This window comes from Tamandua tetradactyla, chromosome 13 (assembly GCF_023851605.1).
Source record: "Tamandua tetradactyla isolate mTamTet1 chromosome 13, mTamTet1.pri, whole genome shotgun sequence".
Classification (NCBI taxonomy): Eukaryota; Metazoa; Chordata; class Mammalia; order Pilosa; family Myrmecophagidae; genus Tamandua; species Tamandua tetradactyla.
Window position 1 is genome coordinate 66,019,565 of NC_135339.1, and position 19,499 is coordinate 66,039,063.

Here is a 19,499-nt window from a genome sequence, read left to right on the forward strand (position 1 = left end):
CTTATTGATTTTCTCATAGAACCAACTTCTGGCCTTATTGATATTCTCTATTGTTTTCATGTTTTCAATTTCATTTATTTGTGCTCTAATCTTCGTTATTTCTTTCCTTTTGCTTGCTTTGGGGTTAGCTTGCTGTTCTTTCTCCAGTTCTTCCAAATGGATAGTTAATTCCTGAATTTTTGCCTTTTCTTCTTTTCTGATATAGGCATTTAGAGCAATAAATTTCCCTCTTAGCACTGCCTTTGCTGCGTCCCATAAGTTTTGATATGTTGTGTTTTCATTTGCATTCGCCTCGAGGTATTTGCTAATTTCCCTTGCAATTTCTTCTTTGACCCAGTCGTTGTTTAGGAGTGTGTTGTTGAGCCTCCACGTATTTGTGAATTTTCTGGCACTCTGCCTATTATTGATTTCCAACATCATTCCTTTATGGTCCGAGAAAGTGTTGTGTAAGATTTCAATCTTTTTAAATTTGTTAAGACTTGCTTTGTGACCCAGCATATGGTCTATCTTTGAGAATGATCCATGAGCACTTGAGAAAAAGGTGTATCCTGCTGTTGTGGGATGTAATGTCCTATAAATGTCTATTAAGTCTAGTTCATTTATAGTAATATTCAGATTCTCTATTTCTTTGTTGATCCTCTGTCTAGATGTTCTGTCCCTTGATGAGAGTGGTGAGTTGAAGTCTCCAACTATTATGGTATATGAGTCTATTTCCCTTTTCAATGTTTGCAGTATATTCCTCACGTATTTTGGGGCATTCTGATTCGGTGCGTAAATATTTATGATTGTTATGTCTTCTTGTTTAATTGTTCCTTTTATTAGTATATAGTGTCCTTCTTTGTCTCTTTTAACTGTTTTACATTTGAAGTCTAATTTGTTGGATATTAGTATAGCCACTCCTGCTCTTTTCTGGTTGTTATTTGCATGAAATATCTTTTCCCAACCTTTCACTTTCAACCTATGTTTATCTTTGGGTCTAAGATGTGTTTCCTGTAGACAGCATATCGAAGGATCCTGTTTTTGAATCCATTCTGCCAATCTATGTCTTTTGATTGGGGAATTCAGTCCATTGACATTCAGTGTTATTACTGTTTGGATAATATTTTCCTCTAACATTTTGCCTTTTGTATTATATATATCATATCTGATTTTCCTTCTTTCTACACTCTTTTCCATACCTCTCTCTTCTGTCTTTTCGTATCTGACTCTAGTGCTCCCTTTAGTATTTCTTGCAGAGCTGGTCTCTTGGTCACAAATTCTTTCAGTGACTTTTTGTCTGAGAATGTTTTAATTTCTCCCTCATTTTTGAAGGATAATTTTGCTGGATATAGGAGTCTTGGTTGGCAGTTTTTCTCTTTTAGTATTTTAAATATATCATCCCACTGTCTTCTAGCTTCCATGGTTTCTGCTGAGAAATCTACACAAAATCTTATTGGGTTTCCCTTGTATGTAATGGATTGTTTTTCTCTTGCTGCTTTCAAGATCTTCTCTTTCTCTTTGACCTCTGACATTCTAACTAGTAAGTGTCTTGGAGAACGCCTATTTGGGTCTAATCTCTTTGGGGTGCGCTGCACTTCTTGGATCTGTAATTTTAGGTCTTTCATAAGAATTGGGAAATTTTCAGTGATAATTTCTTCCATTAGTTTTTCTCCTCCTTTTCCCTTCTCTTCTCCTTCTGGGACACCCACAACACGTATATTTGTGCGGTTCATATTGTCCTTGAGTTCCCTGATACCCTGTTCAAATTTTTCCATTCTTTTCCCTATAGTTTCTGTTTCTTTTTGGAATTCAGATGTTCCATCCTCCAAATCACTAATTCTATCTTCTGTCTCTTTAAATCTATCATTGTAGCTATCCATTATTTTTTCTATGTTTGCTACTTTATCCTTCACTTCCATAAGTTCTGCGATTTGTTTTTTCAGTTTTTCTATTTCTTCTTTATGTTCAGCCCATGTCCTCTTCATGTCCTCCCTCAATTTATCGATTTCATTTTTGAAGAGGTTTTCCATTTCTGTTCGTATATTCAGCATTAGTTGTCTCAGCTCTTGTGTCTCATTTGAGCTATTGGTTTGTTCCTTTGACTGAGCCATATTCTCAATCTTTTGAGCGTGGACAGTTATCTTCTGCTGCTGGCGTCTGGGCATTTATTCAGATTTCTCTTGGTGTTGGACCCAGCAAGGTTGTAATATTTTTCTGTGAAATCTCTGGCTTCTGTTTTTCTTATCCTGCCCAGTAGGTGGCGCTCGTGGCACCCGTTTGTCTGCGGGTCCCACCAGTAAAAGGTGCTGTGGGACCTTAAACTTTGGAAAACTCTCGCCGTCCTGGGGGTTCGCTAGCCGAAACGGCTTGAGCCGGCCCGGGGTCCGAACGCAGGGAGGGTTGCTGGTCGCCGCAGCCAGGGAAAGAGCCCGTCCGAATTTCCTAGTCGGCCCTGGGCAACAAGCGTGGCGGGAGGGCGCCAGTGGCAGCGGCCCGCCCGAGAGAGTGCACGTTCCCCGGGAGTCACGGGTTTGGAAGGGGCCTCCCCCACCCGTCACCGTTCTCCGCGGCCTGGGGGTTTCCGATCCAATTCTCTCAGTTGGTCCGGGGGGCTGCGCGTGGTGTGGGCGCCAGGTGCCTTGGTTTCAGGGGACCGCCTCTCCAATTCTCCCAGCCGGCCCGGGAAGGGGGAAGGGAGTAACTCCGGCCGCTTCCCGCCCCGCCCGGTGAGGCCCGCGCGCCTCGGCAATCTCACCCGAGCTGCTTCTCTCAGCCAGCCAGCCGTTCCAGGATGGGGTACGCTGTCTTTTTTATCTCTGTTGTGGCTTTGGGCGCTTTCTGTATCGTTTCTACTCCCCTAGTAGGAGTCCTGGAGAAGAAACTAAGATCCGCGCGTCTTACTAAGCCGCCATCTTCCTACTTTTAAATTCTTGTTTGAGCTGTATAAGCAGAAGAATTCTAGGTCAAGTGAACAGAAGTCTAACTTGAATAACAAAAACAGAGAGTCATGGTCCCTTCCACAATTCCCAGACTTGAGACAGTTTATAGACCCAGAGCCCCTCAAATGAAGGGAGGGTCGGGTACCCTTGGGAAAGACCCTTTACATTGCCCAAAATGTACACTGTTAACCTTCTTCACAGCCTTCCCCAAGGAGACCTACAGCCTTTTACCAGGGTGACTGGGCACTGGGGAAAAGGAAATGATCATATATTTCATGGATTACTAGACCGTGGCTCAAAAATGGACTAATTCCAGGGGACCCAAAATGTCACTCTGGTCCACCAGTCAGAGTAGTGTCTTAAAGAGATCAGGTGATCAATGGAGTTTTAGTACATGTCCATCTTACAGTGGGTCCAGCAGATCCCCAGACCCATTAATTTCCCCAGTTCCAGAATGCATAATTGGAATCAACATACTCAACAACTGGTAGAATCCCCACATGGGTTTTTTGACTCATGAAGTGAGAGCTATTATGGTAGGAAAGGCCAAGTGGAGGCCATTAGAACTTTCCCTACCTAGTGCAATAGTGGAATCAGAAGCAATACCATATTCCTGAAGGGATTGCAAAAATTAGTGCCACCTTTAAGGACTTGAAGGATCCAGGGGTGGTGATTCCTACCACATCCCCATTCAACTCTCACATTTGGCCTGTGCAGAAAACAGATGGGGCTTGGAGGATGACAGTGGATTATCGTAAACTCAGCCAGGTGGTAACTCCAATTACAGCTGCTATTCCAGATGTTGTATCATTGCTTGAACAAATCAATGCATAGGCTGGTCTTTGGTGTGCAGTTATTGATCTGGCAAGTGTTTTTTTTTTCTCAATAGCTGTCAGTAAGGATCACCAGAAACCCTTTGTACTCAGCTAGCAAGGCCAGTAGTATACCTTCACTGTCCTGCCTCAGGGATATATCAACTCTCCAGCCCTGTGTCACAATCTTGTGACCTTAATTGTTTCTCAGGGACCTTAATTGTTTCTCCTTCTCACAAGACATAATAGTGATGATATGCCGATTGAACCTAGGGAGCAAGAAAGAGCAACTACTCTAGACTTATCGATAAGGCATTTGTGTGTCAGGTGATGGGAGATAAATCCAGCAAAAATGCAGGAGACTTCCATCTCTGAAATTTCTAGATGTCCATTGGTGGAGGGCATGACAAGATATCCCTTCTAAGGTGAAGGGTAAGATGTTGTATCTCGCCTGTCCTGCAACCAAGAAAGAGGCACAATGCCTGGTTGGCCTCTTTGGATTTTGGAGACAATTTATTCCTCATTTGGATGTGCTAATCCAGCCCATTAACCAAGGGACTAGAAAAGCTGCTAGTTTTGAATGGAGGCCAGAAAAAGAGAAGGTGCTGTGCAAGCTGCTCTGCCACTTGGGCATATGATCCCGCAGAACCAATGGTGCTGAAAGTGTCAGTGGCAAATAGGGATGCTGTATGGAGCCTTTGGCAGGCCCCTATAGGAGAATCACAGTGCAGACCCTTAGGATTTTGGAGCAAAACCTTACCATCTGCTGCAGATAACTATTCTCATTTTGAGAAATAGCTTTTTGCCTGCTACTGGGCCTTACTAGAGACTAAACACTTAACCATGGGCCACCAAGTTACCATGAGACAGGAGTTGCCTGTTATGAGCTGGGTGTTGTCTGACCCACCAAGCCATAAAGTTGGGCGTGCACACAGCACTCCATCATAAAATGGAAATGCTATGTAGGACATAGGGCTCAAGTAGGTCCTGAAAACACAAGTAAGTTACATGAGGAAGTGGCCCAAATGTTGATGGCCCCCACTCCAACCACATTATCTTCCCTTTCCATACCAGAGCTATGGCCTTATGGGGAATTCCTTACAGTTAGTTAACTGAGAAAGTGAAACTTGATTCGGATTTACAGATGGTTCTGCATGATATGCAAGGACCACCCAAAAGTGGACAGTTGCAGCACTACAACTCCATTCTGGGATGTCCTTATGAGAGAGTGATGAGGGAAAATCCTACCAGTGGGTAGAACTTCAAGCAGTTCATTTTGTGGTGTTCATTTTGCTTAGAAGGAGAACTGGCCAGAGGTGCATTTATATACTGATTTATGGGCTGTTGCTAATGGTTTGGCTGGATGATTAGGGACATGGAAGGAGCATGATTGGAAAATTGGTGACAAAGAGGTTTGGTGGAGAGGTATGTGGATAGACCTTTCTGAGTGTACAAAAAATGTGAAGATATTTATTTGTCATGTGAATGCTCACCAGAGGGTGACTTCAGCAGAAGAAGACTTTTATAATCAAGTGGATAACATGACCCATGCTGTAGATATAACTCATCCTCTTTCCTCAGCCATTCCTACCATTGCCCAATGGGTTCCTGGACAAAGTGTGCATGGTGGTAGAGATGGAGCTTATGCATGGGCTCAGCAACATGGACTTCCCCTTACCAAGGCCAGCCTTGCTAGGGCCACTCCTGAGTGTCCAATCTGTCTACAACAGAGACCCACACTCAATCTCTGATATGGCACCATTTCCCTAGGTGATCAGTCTGCTACCTGGTGGCAGGTTGATTGCATTGGACCACTTCCATCATGAAAGTGGTAGCAACTTGTTCTAACTGGAATAGACACATACTCTGGATATGAGTTTTCATTCCCTACACACAATGCTTCCGCAAAATCTACCATCCATGGACTTATGGAATGCCTTGTCTGCTGCGATGGTATTCCACACAGCATTACTTCTGATCAGGGAACCCACTTCTCAGCAAATGAACTGTGGGAATGGACACATGCTCATGGAATTCTCTCATCTTACTATGTTCTCCATCATCCAGAGGCAGCTGGGATAATACAACCATGGAATGGCCTTTTAAAGACCCAATTATGGTGCCAACTAGGTGGCAACACATTACTGGACTGGGGCAGTGTTCTACAGGAGGCTTATATGCTCTGAATCAGCATCTACTCTATGATGCTGTTCCTTCCATAGCTAAGATTCACAGGTCCAGGAATCAAGAGATGGAAATGGGAGAGGTACCACACACTATCACCCCTCATGATCCACTAGAAAACATTTTGCTTCTTGTTCCTGAAATCTTAAGCTTTGTTGGTCAACAGGTCTTAGTTCCAAAAGGAAGCATACTCCTACCAGGAGACACAACAATGATTCCATTGAACTGGAAGTTAAGACTGCCACCTGGCCACTTTTGGCTTCTCATGCCACTGAATCAACAGGCACAAAAGGAGATTACTGTTCTGTTTGGGGTGATTGATCCTGACTGTTAAGGAGAAATAGGACTGCAACTACACAATGGAAGTAAAGAAAAATTTTCCTGGAATACAGGAGATCCCCTAGGGTGTCTCTTAGTACTACCTTGCCCTATGATCAAAGTCAATGGAAAACTGCAACAACCCAATCTATGCAGGTCTACCAATAGCTTCAGGAATGAAGATTTGGGTCACTCTACAAGGCAAAGAACTATGGCCAGCTGAAGTGCTTGCTAAGGGTAAAGGGAACATGAAATGGGTAGTAGAAGAAGGTAGTGATAAAGATGAGCTACGACCATGTGACCACTTATAGAAATAAGGACTGAGATTGTTTGTATATTTCCCCCCTGTTTTGTTATGAGTATGTTCACATTTGCACCATAAGCAAATATCTTGTTTTCCTCTTATCATATGGCATAAGTTGTATTGTTCATATTATAGTATTTAAGTCATAAGAAATGCAGTTTAAGATTGTTATCTAAGGATTTCCACCCTATTCTGAAGAGATGTAGTGCGTTTCTAGTAGTACTCAGGACAGTTGAGTATTGTTAGGGGAAACATATGTCTATTGTTGTGTTCTATTTGGAAATTAAGCATGTTTCAAGGTGATGTGTATAGGTGTCAAGTTGACAAGAGGTGGACTGTTATGGTCAGGTTCTGGTGTGAACTTGGCCAAGTGATTATGCCCACTTGTCTGGTTAGGCAAGAACTGGCCTAACTGTTGCTGTAAAGATATTTCATGGCTGTTTGATCAACTGTAAGTCTGGTGTATTAAGTCATCAGTTAATTGCATCTGTGATTGATTACCTCTGAAATCAACTAAGTTGTGTCCCCCATGAGATAATCCAATCAACTGAAAGCTTTTAATGTAAAAAGTTTTTTTTCAGCCACTGAGCCTCTCCTGTGAAGTTCATCCAGACCCTTCGTTAGAGTTGCCAACTTCACAGCCTGCCCTATGGATTTTGGACTTTTCCATTCCCTCAGTTGCATGAGATAACTTTATAAATCTCATATTTACAGATCTCTCCTGTTGGTTCTGTTTCTCTAGAGTCCCTGACTAACACAGAGGGGAATGCGTCATCATCTCATTTGATGCCAAAAAGGCATTTAACAAAATCCAGCACCTTTTCTTGATAAAAGCATTATAAAAAAAAAAAAAAAAAACTAGCAAAAAAAGAGAAACTTCCTCAACATGATAAAGGGCATATATGAAAAACCCACAGCTCATATCATATTGAATGGTGAAAGATATAAGCTTCCCCTTTAAGGCCAGGAAGAGATAAGGATCCCTGCTATCACCACTGTTATTCAATATTGTACTGGAAATTCTCACCAGAGAAACTAGGAAAGAAAAAGAAATAGAAGGTATCTAAATTAGAAAGGAAGAATTAAAATTTTTCTTTGTTGCAGATGACATAATTCTATATACAGAAAAGCCTGGAACTAAAAAACAAAAGAAAGCTATTAGAGTTAATTAGCAAATTCAGCAAAGTGGTGGGGTACAAAATTACCCTGAGAAAATCAGTGGTATTTCTGTCCACTAGTAGTAAACAAATGAAGTGGAAATAAAGAAAAAATTCCATTTACCATAGCAACTAAAGAATCAAATACCGAGTAATAAAGTTAACCAAAATGTTAGGGACATAAAAATAGAAAACACAAAGCTTTGCTAAAAGAAATCAAAGAAGACCTAAATGAATGGAAAGTTATTCGGTGTTTATGGATTGGAAGACTAAATATTGTTAAGATGTCAATTCTACTCAAAGCAATTTACAGATTCAACCAACCCCAATTAAAATTCCCACAGTCTAATTTGCATAAGTGGAAAAGCCATTTATGCAAGTTGTCAAATTTATGTGGAAGATAGGGGGCCCCAAGTAGCCAAAACCATCTTGAAAAAGAAGAGCAATGTTGAAGAATTCATGAGTTCCAGTTTTCAAACTTATTTAGAAGCCACAGGAATCATAACAGCATTGTACTGGCACAAGAACAGACACATAGAACAATCCATGGAATTGAATTGAGAGTTAAAAAATACATTCTTGTATGTAAGTAGGGCCAACTTATTTATTTATTTATTTTAACATGGGCAGCACTGGGAATCGAACCTGGGTCTGAGGCACGGCAGGAAAGAACTCTGCCTACTGAGCCACCATGGCCCACCCCGGCCAATTGATTTTTGACAAAGGTGCCAAGTCCACTCAAACAGTCCACTAATATTTCCTTCGACAAGTGGTACTGGGAAAACAGGATATCCAAATGCAAAAGGATGAAGGTAGACCCTACCTGATACTATATACAAAAATTAATCCCAACTGCTTCAAAGCCCTAAATATAGGAACCAAAACTATAGAACTTCCAGAAGAAAACACAGGGAAGGATCTTCAGGACCCTGTGTTAGGCAATGGTTTTTTAGCTTTCCACTAAAAGTATGAGCAACAACAACAAAAAACCAAACAAATGGGACCTTGTTTAAATTTAAAACATTTGTGCATTACAGAACTTCATTGTGAAAGTAAAAAGATAACTTATAGACTGGGGGGACATATTTGGAAATCACATATCTGATATGGATTTAATATCCGGTATGCATGAAGTAATCCTACGATTCAACAGCTAAAAGACAAACAACCCAATTAAAAACTGGTCAAAAGACTTGAATAAGCGTTTCTCCAAAGAAAATATACAAAAAGCCAAAAAGCCCTTGAAAAGGTGGTCAGCATCATTAATCACTGGGAAGATGCAAATCAAAACCACAGTGAGATATCATTTCATAGCTACTAGAATGACTCCTATTCTAAAAACAGAAAATAACAAGTGTTGGAGGGGTCTGGAGAAATAGGAACACTCATTCATTGTTGATGGGAATGTAAAATGGTGCAGCTGCTTCTAACTTCATATTCAAAGAAATTGAAAGCAGAGACTCGAACAAAAATTTGCAGATAAATGTTTACAGCGGCATTATTCACAATTGCCTTAAGGTAGAAGCAACCTGGTGTCTATAAACCACTGAATGGATAAACAAAATGCTGTGTATACCTATAATGGAATATTATTCAGTCATAAAAGGAATGAAGTTTTGATACATGTGATAACATAGATGAACCTTAAAGACGTCATGTTGAGTGAAATAAGTCAAACTCAAAAGGACAAATATTGTATGATCTCACTGACATGAAATAATTAGAATAAACAAATTCATAGAGTTAGAACTAAAATACAGGTTACCAGGAGCTGGGGTAGGGATAGGGAATGGAAAGCTCATGCTTAAGTGGTATAGAATTTCTCTTTGGAGTGATGTAATGTTTTGGTAATGGTTGTGGCAACAGTAACTACACTATGGATGCAATTAACAGCATGAATTACAAATTTGAATGTGGTTAAAAGGGGAAATTTTACACATATATATAAATATATTACTAGAATATAAATTAAACAAAACCATAGAACTTTACAACACAAAGAATGAACCCTAATATAAACTATGGACTATAGTTAATAATACAATTATAATAATATTTTTTCATGAATTGAGACAAGGTACCCCAGTAATGTGAAGTGATATTAATAGGGAAAACTGTGTGTGAGAGAGGGGGGGTTCTAGTTTGCTAGTTCCGGAATGCAATATACCAGAAAAGAATGGCTTTTAAAAGGGGGAATTTATTAAGTTGCAAATTTACAGTTCTAAGGCAGTGAAAATGTCCAAATTTAAGAAAGTCTATAAAAATGTCCAAATTAAGCACCAACAGGAGATTACCTTCACTCAAGAAAGACTGATGAAGTTCAGGGTTTCTCTCTCTCTCAGCTGCGAACATGGTACTGTCTGCTAGTTTTCTCTCCAGTCTTTTTGTTTCATGAAGCTCCCCCAGAGGCCATTTTCCTTCTTCATCTCTAAAGGTCTCTGGCTGGGTGGACTCTTATGGTTCTCAAGGCTCTCTCACTTTTTCCAAAATATTTCCTCTTTTAAAGGATTCCAGTAAACTAATCAAGACCCACCTGGAATGGGTGGAGTTACATCTCCCTCTAATCAATGGCTAATACCTACAATTGGGTGTGTCACATCACTGTGGAGATAATTTAATCAAGTTTCCAACCTACAGTGCTGAATAGGGATTAAGAGAAATGGCTGCCTCCACAAGATGGAGCAGGATTAAAACATGCCTTTTCTGGGGGACATAATCCTTTCAAACCAACACAGGGGGTATATGGAAACTTATTTTCTACATGAATTTTCTGTAAACCTATAACTTCTCTAATAAATAATCACATAAAAACAATTATACATGCATATACCCTTTGGTTCTACATTTCACTTATTTATTTTTGCATTTCAAGACTAAAAATTTATTCTTTAGAGTTTCTTATACACGCGTGAAATGAGGTATATAAAGGTTATTTATTGCAGCATTGTTTTTAATAGCATATAATTAGGAAAGAAACCCTAAATGTCCTCTTATAAAGGGCAGATTAAATAAATATATTACATCCATACAGAGGAAAATCTGCTATCATTAAATAGATAATATGAAAAGATCGTATAGATTTATTAAATGAAGAATGCAAGGTGTAGAACAGTGCATATGACATCCTTCCTTTTTTTCTCAAAATATGTGCTTGAACATGCAAAACTTATCTCTGAAGGAAACTCAAGAAATTGACAATGGTGTTTGACTTTGAGCAGGTATACCACTGAGAGCTGTCATGAAAGAAGTCCTGCTTTTCACTGTGCATCCTTTTTTCTTATGAATTTTGTTCCACATTAATATAGATTAAACGTGGCATAGTAATTAAATTAAAATTCCATTTTGAAGATTGTAAACTAACTATGGAGAGCAGCAGTAGAAGAGAGCCTTGAATCTCTGGATTTAGCAATATCCTGGCTAAAGGGAAAAAAAAGAGTACAGGTGGTGCTTAGGGCAACAGGGTTAAATGTAACTAATATCCTGCTGATTCACCTGTCAGGAAAGGGCATGTATAAGGTTTAGAATCAAACACTCATGCATAAAATGAAATATAAAAATGAATATGGGTATTTGTGTAAGACTAGATGAGAGAAAATCTTCAATGGGTATCTGAGGAAATATTTATATTGAGGATTAAAAGGATTTATATAGAGATTAAAAGAAATGGCTGCCTCCACAAGATGAATCAGGATTAAAACATGCCTTTTCTGGGGGGCATAATCCTTTCAAACCAGCACAGGGTTTGAACCATCCTGGACCTTCCATCCAGACCTTCCATCTCCCTCCATCCATATATCATTTATGTATCCTGGACCTTCCAGCTCCCTCCATCCTGGGCCTTCCATCTCCCTCTTGCACCTTCCGTCTCCTTCCATCCATATACCTTCCATCCTGGATCTTCCATCTCCCTCCATTCATATACCAGTTATGTATTAAAACCTATCAGTATAGCCATCAAAAGATATTGCAAATATCTAGACACTATCACTTTCCTACCCTAAGTCACCAGCAGTCACTACCTTAAAAAGGCATATTTCCTAATCTCCCTCCTTCTAAATTGTAGTTCCCATTTGCCTCTACTCTTGATTATAGCACCCTTTAATTTTCTTCTTTATTGATGTTTTAGTTTGATTAATGTTTTCAAAAAACAACTGGATTATAACTCCCTGAGGTTAGAGACTGTGTGTTTTTCACTCATCAATATAGCCCCAACGCCTAGCACATGTCTGATGTAGAGTAGAAACTAAAATATTTGTATTAAATGAATGAAAGGACTAGATTTTGAAACTCAATGCATAGCTGTGTTTATAATAGGAATATTTTAAAACTATATTGAGGAAAATATAAGGAGGTGAGTTGTCTGAAGCGATTGTGTATTTGGTCAAGGAGGATGATCTGGAAAATATGCTAGGTCTTTTAGTCTCCAATTTATACGTATTAACTATGCTTTGAGAGTTGGCAGACACAATGTTTCATGGACAAGGCATAAGACTTTAATACTAGCAAGTTAAGCATTTTCCTTTCCATTGGGAACTTGTGTCTCTCTATTTCTCTTTTTTGTAGAAGAGCAAAGAACTTCTTATTTGAAGACACAGGTCAAAGAAGACTGTATTGTTTCAGGGGCACCGCCCCAGCAAGCTGTTCAAGATGAGTATGAATGGGGTGGGGTCCATGGGGCAGTTCTACTTCAGGCATTTCCTGAAGTCACTCCTCACAAAAGTTTGACTCTCATAACTGAAGATTACTTTGACATCATGCGCAGCAAGTGCACTCTTTGAAACTCTTTGGAAAGAAGCTACCAGCGAATAAATTATCAGGTTATGATGATTAGGAGCACTTTGCATTTATTTTTGCTTCATGTTCCATTATTTTTTTTTAATTTAAAAATTTATTGTTTAATTCACAAGCTTTATATAGCTTTAGTTAAAAACAAACACGAAGACAGTGAAAACAAGACTATTTGTCTTGGACTTTTCCAGCCCTCTGAAAGTTATGTATGCAAGTTGTAAGAAAAGGACAAAATTACTAATGGAGCCATGCCATTTTATAAAACAAAATTTTATATAGCTGAAGGATCCTTCTGGGACTAAGTAATTGCCTTTAAAAAAAAGAAAAGAAAGAGGGCAGTGGTGGCTCAGTGGCAGAGTTCTTACCTCCCATGCTGGAGACCTGATGCCTGCCCATGTTAAAAAAAAAGAAAGAAAGAAAGAAAAGAGAAAAATCAGAGTAGAATGAAATTCCAGTATTCCAGATCAAGTTGTTACACATCAATATAAAGCCACAGTGTCCTGGCAAACAATATACTTTCATTTTATGTCTCATCCCAGAGCTGGAATCCTGATTCATTCCAGCAGAGTCTTCAAAGAAGACATGAAAGTTTGTGGCATTAAAATACTCATTTGTACTTTTGTGGTAGTTCAACACTGACCTTATTTCAGGGCAAGGTTAAAACCCTTAGAAGGTCAGTAGCATCATGACTTAAATGGATGCTAAGACTTAAAAGAGAGAAAGTAAAGAAGAAAGAAAAACCTCTGGAAATAGCCAGAGGCATTTAAAGAAACCATAAGAAAGCCAACTATATTTGAATTCCCTTTTCTTTTTTTTAAAAAAAGATGATATGGGGGGTTAAAATAGTTTAACTTAAATGAAATTATGTCAGCTATCAATGACAGAATGTCACTAAGACACTGTGAACACCTTTTGCAATGTAAATCCATTCCCTCCCCCCTTTTTACATGATGAACTTCAACCTAGCAATTATTACAACAAATAATGTTATAGTCTAAAGCTCAAACATTTTAGCAATTTTGCAATTGAATTGCATACAAACCAAATAAAATTTGCATCAAAACAAACATTTCCATCTAAGTCTATGTGGACATTGGAGCCTTCTACATTGATCTCAATGCCTTTTCTCATAGGTGCTTTTCTCAGTCATCAAGGTTCTCTTTCACTTTCAATCTCCTTAGGTTCTGGGTCTGGCTCTGGTTCTTCCTGTGCTGATGCAGTTGTGGGAGTGGTCAGTGGCTACCGTAGCTGCAGCAGCTGCAACCACAGTTTTTTCCTTCTTATGTATTTTTGTACTACTTGTGCTTCTCATGCTTCTTATTCTTTTGGGGCTTCTTGTTCTTGTTTTTCTTTCTGCCTCCTTCTTGGTCCAAATTCCTTGCCAGTGATAGGGTCGGTATTGGATTATTGAATTTTTTAAAAAATATTTTTATTGAGAAATATCCACACACATATAGCCCAATCATATTATACAATCAGTGGCTCACAATGTCATCATATAGTTGTCTGTTCTTCACCATGATCATTTTTAGAACATTTGTATCACTCTAAAAAAAGAAATAAAAAGGGGAAAAAAGAACTCATGCATCTCATACATTTACTCCTCCCCCTCATTGACCCACAATATTTCAATCAACCCAATTTTTACCCTTTATCTCCCCTATTATTTATTTATTATTTATCCTTTGGTTTTTTACTCATCTGTCCATAACCTGGATAAAAGGAGCATCAGACACAAAGTTTTCACAATCACACAATCACATTGTAAAAGCTATATAGTTATACAGTCTTCTTCAAGAATCAAGGCTACTGAATTACAGTTCAACAGTTTCAAGTATGTTCTAGTTTGCTAGCTGCCAGAATGCAATATACCAGAAACAGAGCAAAAAGGGGAATTTAATAAGTTGCTAGTTTACAGTTCTAAGGCCAAGAAAATGTCCCAAAAGCAAGTCTATAAAAATGTCCAAATTAAGGCACCAACAGGAGGTTACTTTCACTCAAGAAAGGCTGATGAAGTTCAGGGCTTCTCTGTCAACTGGAAAGAGACAAGACATACATGTCCTCTCCAGGCCTCTTGCTTCATGAAGCTCCCCCAGGGGCATTCTCCTTCTTTATCTCCAAAGATCACTGGCTGGTGGTCTCTGTAGTTCTCATGTCTCTGCTGCTCTCGTCATTCTCAAGCATTCTCCAAAATGCTTCCTCTTTTAAAGGATTCCAGTAAAGTAATCAAGATCCACCTGGAATGGGTGGAAGTCACATATCCCTCCATTTGAAAGTTAATATCCACATTGGGTGAGTCATATCTCCGTGGAGATAACCTAATCAAGATTCCAACCTATAGTACTGAATAGGGATTAGAAGAAATGGTTGCTCCCAGAAGATTGATTAGGATTAAAACATGGCTTTTCTAGGGTTTGTAAATCCTTTCAAATCGGCACAAAGCACTTCCCTCTAGTTACTCCAATATACCATAAACGAAAAAGGGCTATCTACATAATGTATAAAAATAAACTCCAGGGTAACTTCTTGACTCTGTTTGAAATCTCTCAGCCACTGAGACTTTATTTTGTCTCATTTCTCTCTTCCCCCTTTTGGTCAAGAAAGCTTTCTCTTTACCATGATGCCAGGTCCCAGCTTGTCCTCAGGAGTCAAGTCCCACGTTGCCAGGGAAATTTACACTCCTGGGAGTCATGTCCCACATGAGCAGGGAGGGCAATGAGTTTACCTGCCAAGTTGGCTTAGAGAGAAAGGCCATAACTGAGCAACAAAAGAGGTTCTCTGGGGGTGACTCTTAGGCATAGTTATAAGTAGACTTAGCTTCTCCTCTGCAGGAATAAGCTTCATAGGGGCTAGCCCCAAGATTGAGGGCTCAGCCTATTGAATTGGTTGTCCCCACTGTTTCTGAGAATACCAGGAATTCCCCAGATGGGGAAATTTAATATTTCTTCCTTTCTCCCCAGTCCCCTAAGGGGACTTTGCAAATACTTTTTTATTCTCTGGCTAACTTACTCTGGAATATATCGGGGCATCACACTAACCTGTGCAGACCAACAGGATCTCATGCCCTATTTGAGAGTCCATGTAATTATGGTGTTCAAGTAAACTGACCATACAAGTTAAATTAGATAATGTGCTACCCAAAATGCACATTTTGCACCAAATAAACATGTCGCTCGTTGGTCTCACATAGAAGTTAAAGTTTGAAAATATTGGACCATTGTACTTTTTTAGTAAAGTTTATTAAAGGAGAAGTTCATTTAAAAAGAGAGAGTATGCATTAGAGAGGTTAACAAAGGGCTTGCCCAAGGGAGAGACACTTACTAAGTGGCCTGGGTTTGGCTGACTTTATAGTTTTTTTTGTTTTAGGAGGATGTTTGTTGCCACATACCTGAAATGGTTAGCAATCTTTATGACCCTATGCTTCCTATCAGTAACTTTTCTTTGGGCCCAGAATCCTACAAGCTTTTAGGTTTGGGAAAGTTCAATGGTTGCAGGGCTTTAGTGAGATTTTTTTGTCCCAGGCATCTTGCAGCTCTGTTTTAATTCCTTTGGAGCTAGATAAGAAACAAGAGACTTGCAGTTGTGTGTTAACTCTTCCAGAGCTGAATAGAAGACCAGGGATCCCAGCCTTGATGCCCTGTTCTATCCTGCTTCAATTTCCCCCATGAAAGAGTAGAACACCCTGAATCTTAAGAGGGGCTGAGGGGTGAAGGTCAATCTTCTGAAATTTCTTCCTGCTCTTTTAAGGGCGGTAGACCCCATCTGCAAGGGTACAAAACTCTTTCTCTATCCTAGTAAGTGTGGGTCTAGGCTGGTCGTGATCTGGAATGGCTTCATATTCAATTTGCAGAACTGGGTGAGCATGAGTTTAATGTGGAATGCTTGCAGTCTGTTGGAAACAAATTTGACAAGGAGGTGAAATATACATGGGCCAAAGATAAGAATGAGAAGAAAAGGAAATTAAGGGGCCTAGAAAAGGGAGGACCCAAGTAGTTAGATTAGGTAGATGTAGGAGAAGGATTCCAGTCATTTTTAGCATTGTTTTTAATTTGTTGAGATTGTTCCCAAAGGTCTCGCATGTTTTCTTGAATTTCACCCTAGTGGTCGACATAAAAGCAGCATTCTTCCTGTAAGAAGAGGCAAATTCTCCTTTGTGCTGCGGTGAGTACATCTAAGGCTCATCTGTTTTGGAGTACCACGACTGCTAGGGATTCTATCTGGATCCCGTGGTGGCCTCGAGTTCATGTAGTGGATTCTGCACTATGTGTGAGCTCTAAAAGAGAGGTCTTGGTGGAATTGGTGGCTGGTAACATGTCCTCTTACACCGAATCCAGTGGCTGTGAGTGTGGTGCCTAGTAAAAGAGGGATTGGGAGAGGTAATGCGTGTTTTGGTCAGGAGAACATTATCAAGGAAGGAAGAGGAACTGGGTTAGTGTGGTAAATGGGATAATTCTGAGCTAGCATAAGCTGAAGAGCAAGAGCTAGTCCAACTGCCAGGAAAAGTTAGGTAGGTATTAGTTCCACAGAAAAAGAATACTCCTTCCTCAGTTTGAGGGTGTGGTAGTTAGATTCAGTTGTCAACTTGACCAGGTGAAGGTACCTAGTTCTGTTGCTGTGGACATGAGTCAATGGTACATGAACCTCATCTGTTGCTGATTACATCTGCAGTTGGCTAGGAGGCGTGCCTGCTGTAATGAATGATGTTTGACTTAATTGGCTGGTGCTTAAATGAGAATGCTCAATGTAGCACAGCCCAAGCAGCTCAGCATACCTCATCTCAGCACTCACAGCTCAGCCCAGGCCTTTGGAGATGCAGAAAGAAATCACCCCAGGGGGAAAGTTGTTGGAACCCAGGGCCCTGGAGAGAAGGCCTGTAGAGATCACCCTGTGCCTTTCCATGTAAGAAAGAACCTCAGTTGAAAGTTAGCTGCCTTTCCTCTGAAGAACTAACAAAATATATCCCCTTTTATTAAAAGCCAATCCATCTCTGGTGTGTTGCATTCTGGCAGCTAGCAAACTAGAACAGAGGGTGACATCAAAGTATAGGGTAGCTAGATGCTAGCAGATTGAAGTAATATAGCCAGCTGGCTGCCGAAAACCGATTTGGGTTATTCCACAGGTATTTTTTCCTTTATCTGCCTTGGGTGTAAAGACATATTTTGGAAAGACTCATTCAAATGGCAGTTATGGGTGACAGAAGAGGTGATGGTGCTTCCGGGTGTTCATAAAAAAGAATGCCAGGTGACTTTTTATTTTGCCAGGTCATATTTATGAAGGGACCTATTACTTTATTAGAATGTTTATAGCATTCTTCCTGTTGAGTAGTAGTTTTCAGGAAAAACTTGCGGCTTGGCCTGTTTTGGCAGAATTGGATTCCATCCTGGCAGTTAATCAAGAACTGGTCTAAGAAAAGAGCTGCTTCTTCATCTAATTTAGCAGTGAGGAAATAGTTGGGGTTGTTGCAGGAAGGAGGGTGTCCTGCTCTGGGGTTTTATCCGGCTTGGCGTTTGGGGCTTATGGTTGTTACCTCAAAGTCCCAAGTTTGTCCATTTGGGTTGATATAAGTTATGGAGTTGCACAATTTAGGTGGTATTTCTCCTAAGTATGGACCTTTGGTGGAGTTTGATCTTATGCAAAAAGGGAAAGTGGTATTAGGAGCTGTTATTACTTGGGAGTTATAGCACCTGTAACAGGAGGTGTGGTAGGTTGATGAGCTTTAAACTGGTCTAAAAGATAGAAGAGTGCTCCTGGGAAGGAATCTAGAGGGTTTCTTGTATAATAAAGACCGATGTTCTGTTTGTTGCAGAGCTGGAGAAATGGAAAGGCTTGCAGTTCCCCAATATGTTCTGTTGGCTGGCCAAGCTATAGTGGATTTAGAATGTTTAGGACACAGGCAATAACAGGACAGATTGAGGTGATGGGAAGTGCAACTTCCGAGGCCTTTTAAGGGATGTTCAGATAGGATGTGGGGTGCAAGGAATAGTAGAGTACTAAAGAGAGGTAGAGAGCTCATTGTACTTAGCTCTGTTTCTTTAGAAACCTTAGGGGAATTATAATAAACCATCTCTTCACAAATAAATATGAACAAGTAAGCACTAAATTTACAAAGTAATTGTAAAGAACATGATTTTATTCTTTACATTTAGATGACATTTCATATAGCATTTGCTATTTTCATACCTTTTGTTTTATTTATCTAAGATTTCCTATAAAAAAAAGAGTCCTTTCTGGATTTTTGTTCCCCCAAATATTATCTCTCCCCTCCCTACCACTTACAGAAACTCCTGCCAACTTTGCTCTAGATGGAGCAAAATTTGGAGATTAAAGTAAGAAATTTAAGGCATGTGGCAGTGGAATTAACTAAGAGCTAGCTGATCAATGAAATTTAATATTTTGTTGCAAATCAATAAGTAGCCTATACCTGGAAGGATTTTTAGCTTTATTGTGCTCCCTAACGTTGTCTTTCCCCACTTTTTGAAGCCTTGGAGGAATGGATATTTTCAACTTTGAACTCAAGTCTCTGCACTTTTAGGAAATGTTTCATCACCTTCAAAAAATTCAGATACTCGTTTCTCCACCAGCCAGTTTTGCCAAAATCAATCCTTGAGGCTCTTAAAAAAGATTAAAATTTCAAAGCTAGTACTTTGCAGAGAAGGGCATATATCATTATTTTGTTCTAATCTGTAACCACATGACAGGCTCAAGAAAGAAACTTGGCCGACAACCAGAATCCCAGATATTGTAGTGTCATTGTTGTTTTTCAATTCTGATTGAGTCCTTCTCAAAAGCTCTCAGGGAAGGAAGTGTGCACAATATAATATTATATGAAAAAAACAGAATTTACAAACAGTATGACGTACACACATTGTCCTGGTTTGAAAGGATTTTGTACCCTAGAAAAGCCATGTTTTAATCCTAAACCATCATGTGGAGACAGCTGTTTCTTTTAATCCCTACTCAGTGCTATAGGTTGAAAACTTGATTAGATTGTCTTCACAGAGATGTGACTCACCCAACT

At 39.7% G+C, this 19,499-nt stretch overlaps 1 long non-coding RNA gene across 2 annotated transcripts in view; it reads left to right on the forward strand.

The window, feature by feature from the left end:
- Positions 1-12,544, forward strand: part of LOC143654247 (uncharacterized) — a 31,412-nt gene extending 18,868 nt beyond the window's left edge. For both annotated transcript variants that reach the window (XR_013161719.1, XR_013161718.1), the window contains one exon: positions 12,257-12,544. This is a non-coding gene — a long non-coding RNA (uncharacterized LOC143654247). The remainder of the gene's footprint in view (positions 1-12,256) is intronic.
- The last annotated feature ends 6,955 nt before the right edge of the window (positions 12,545-19,499 follow it).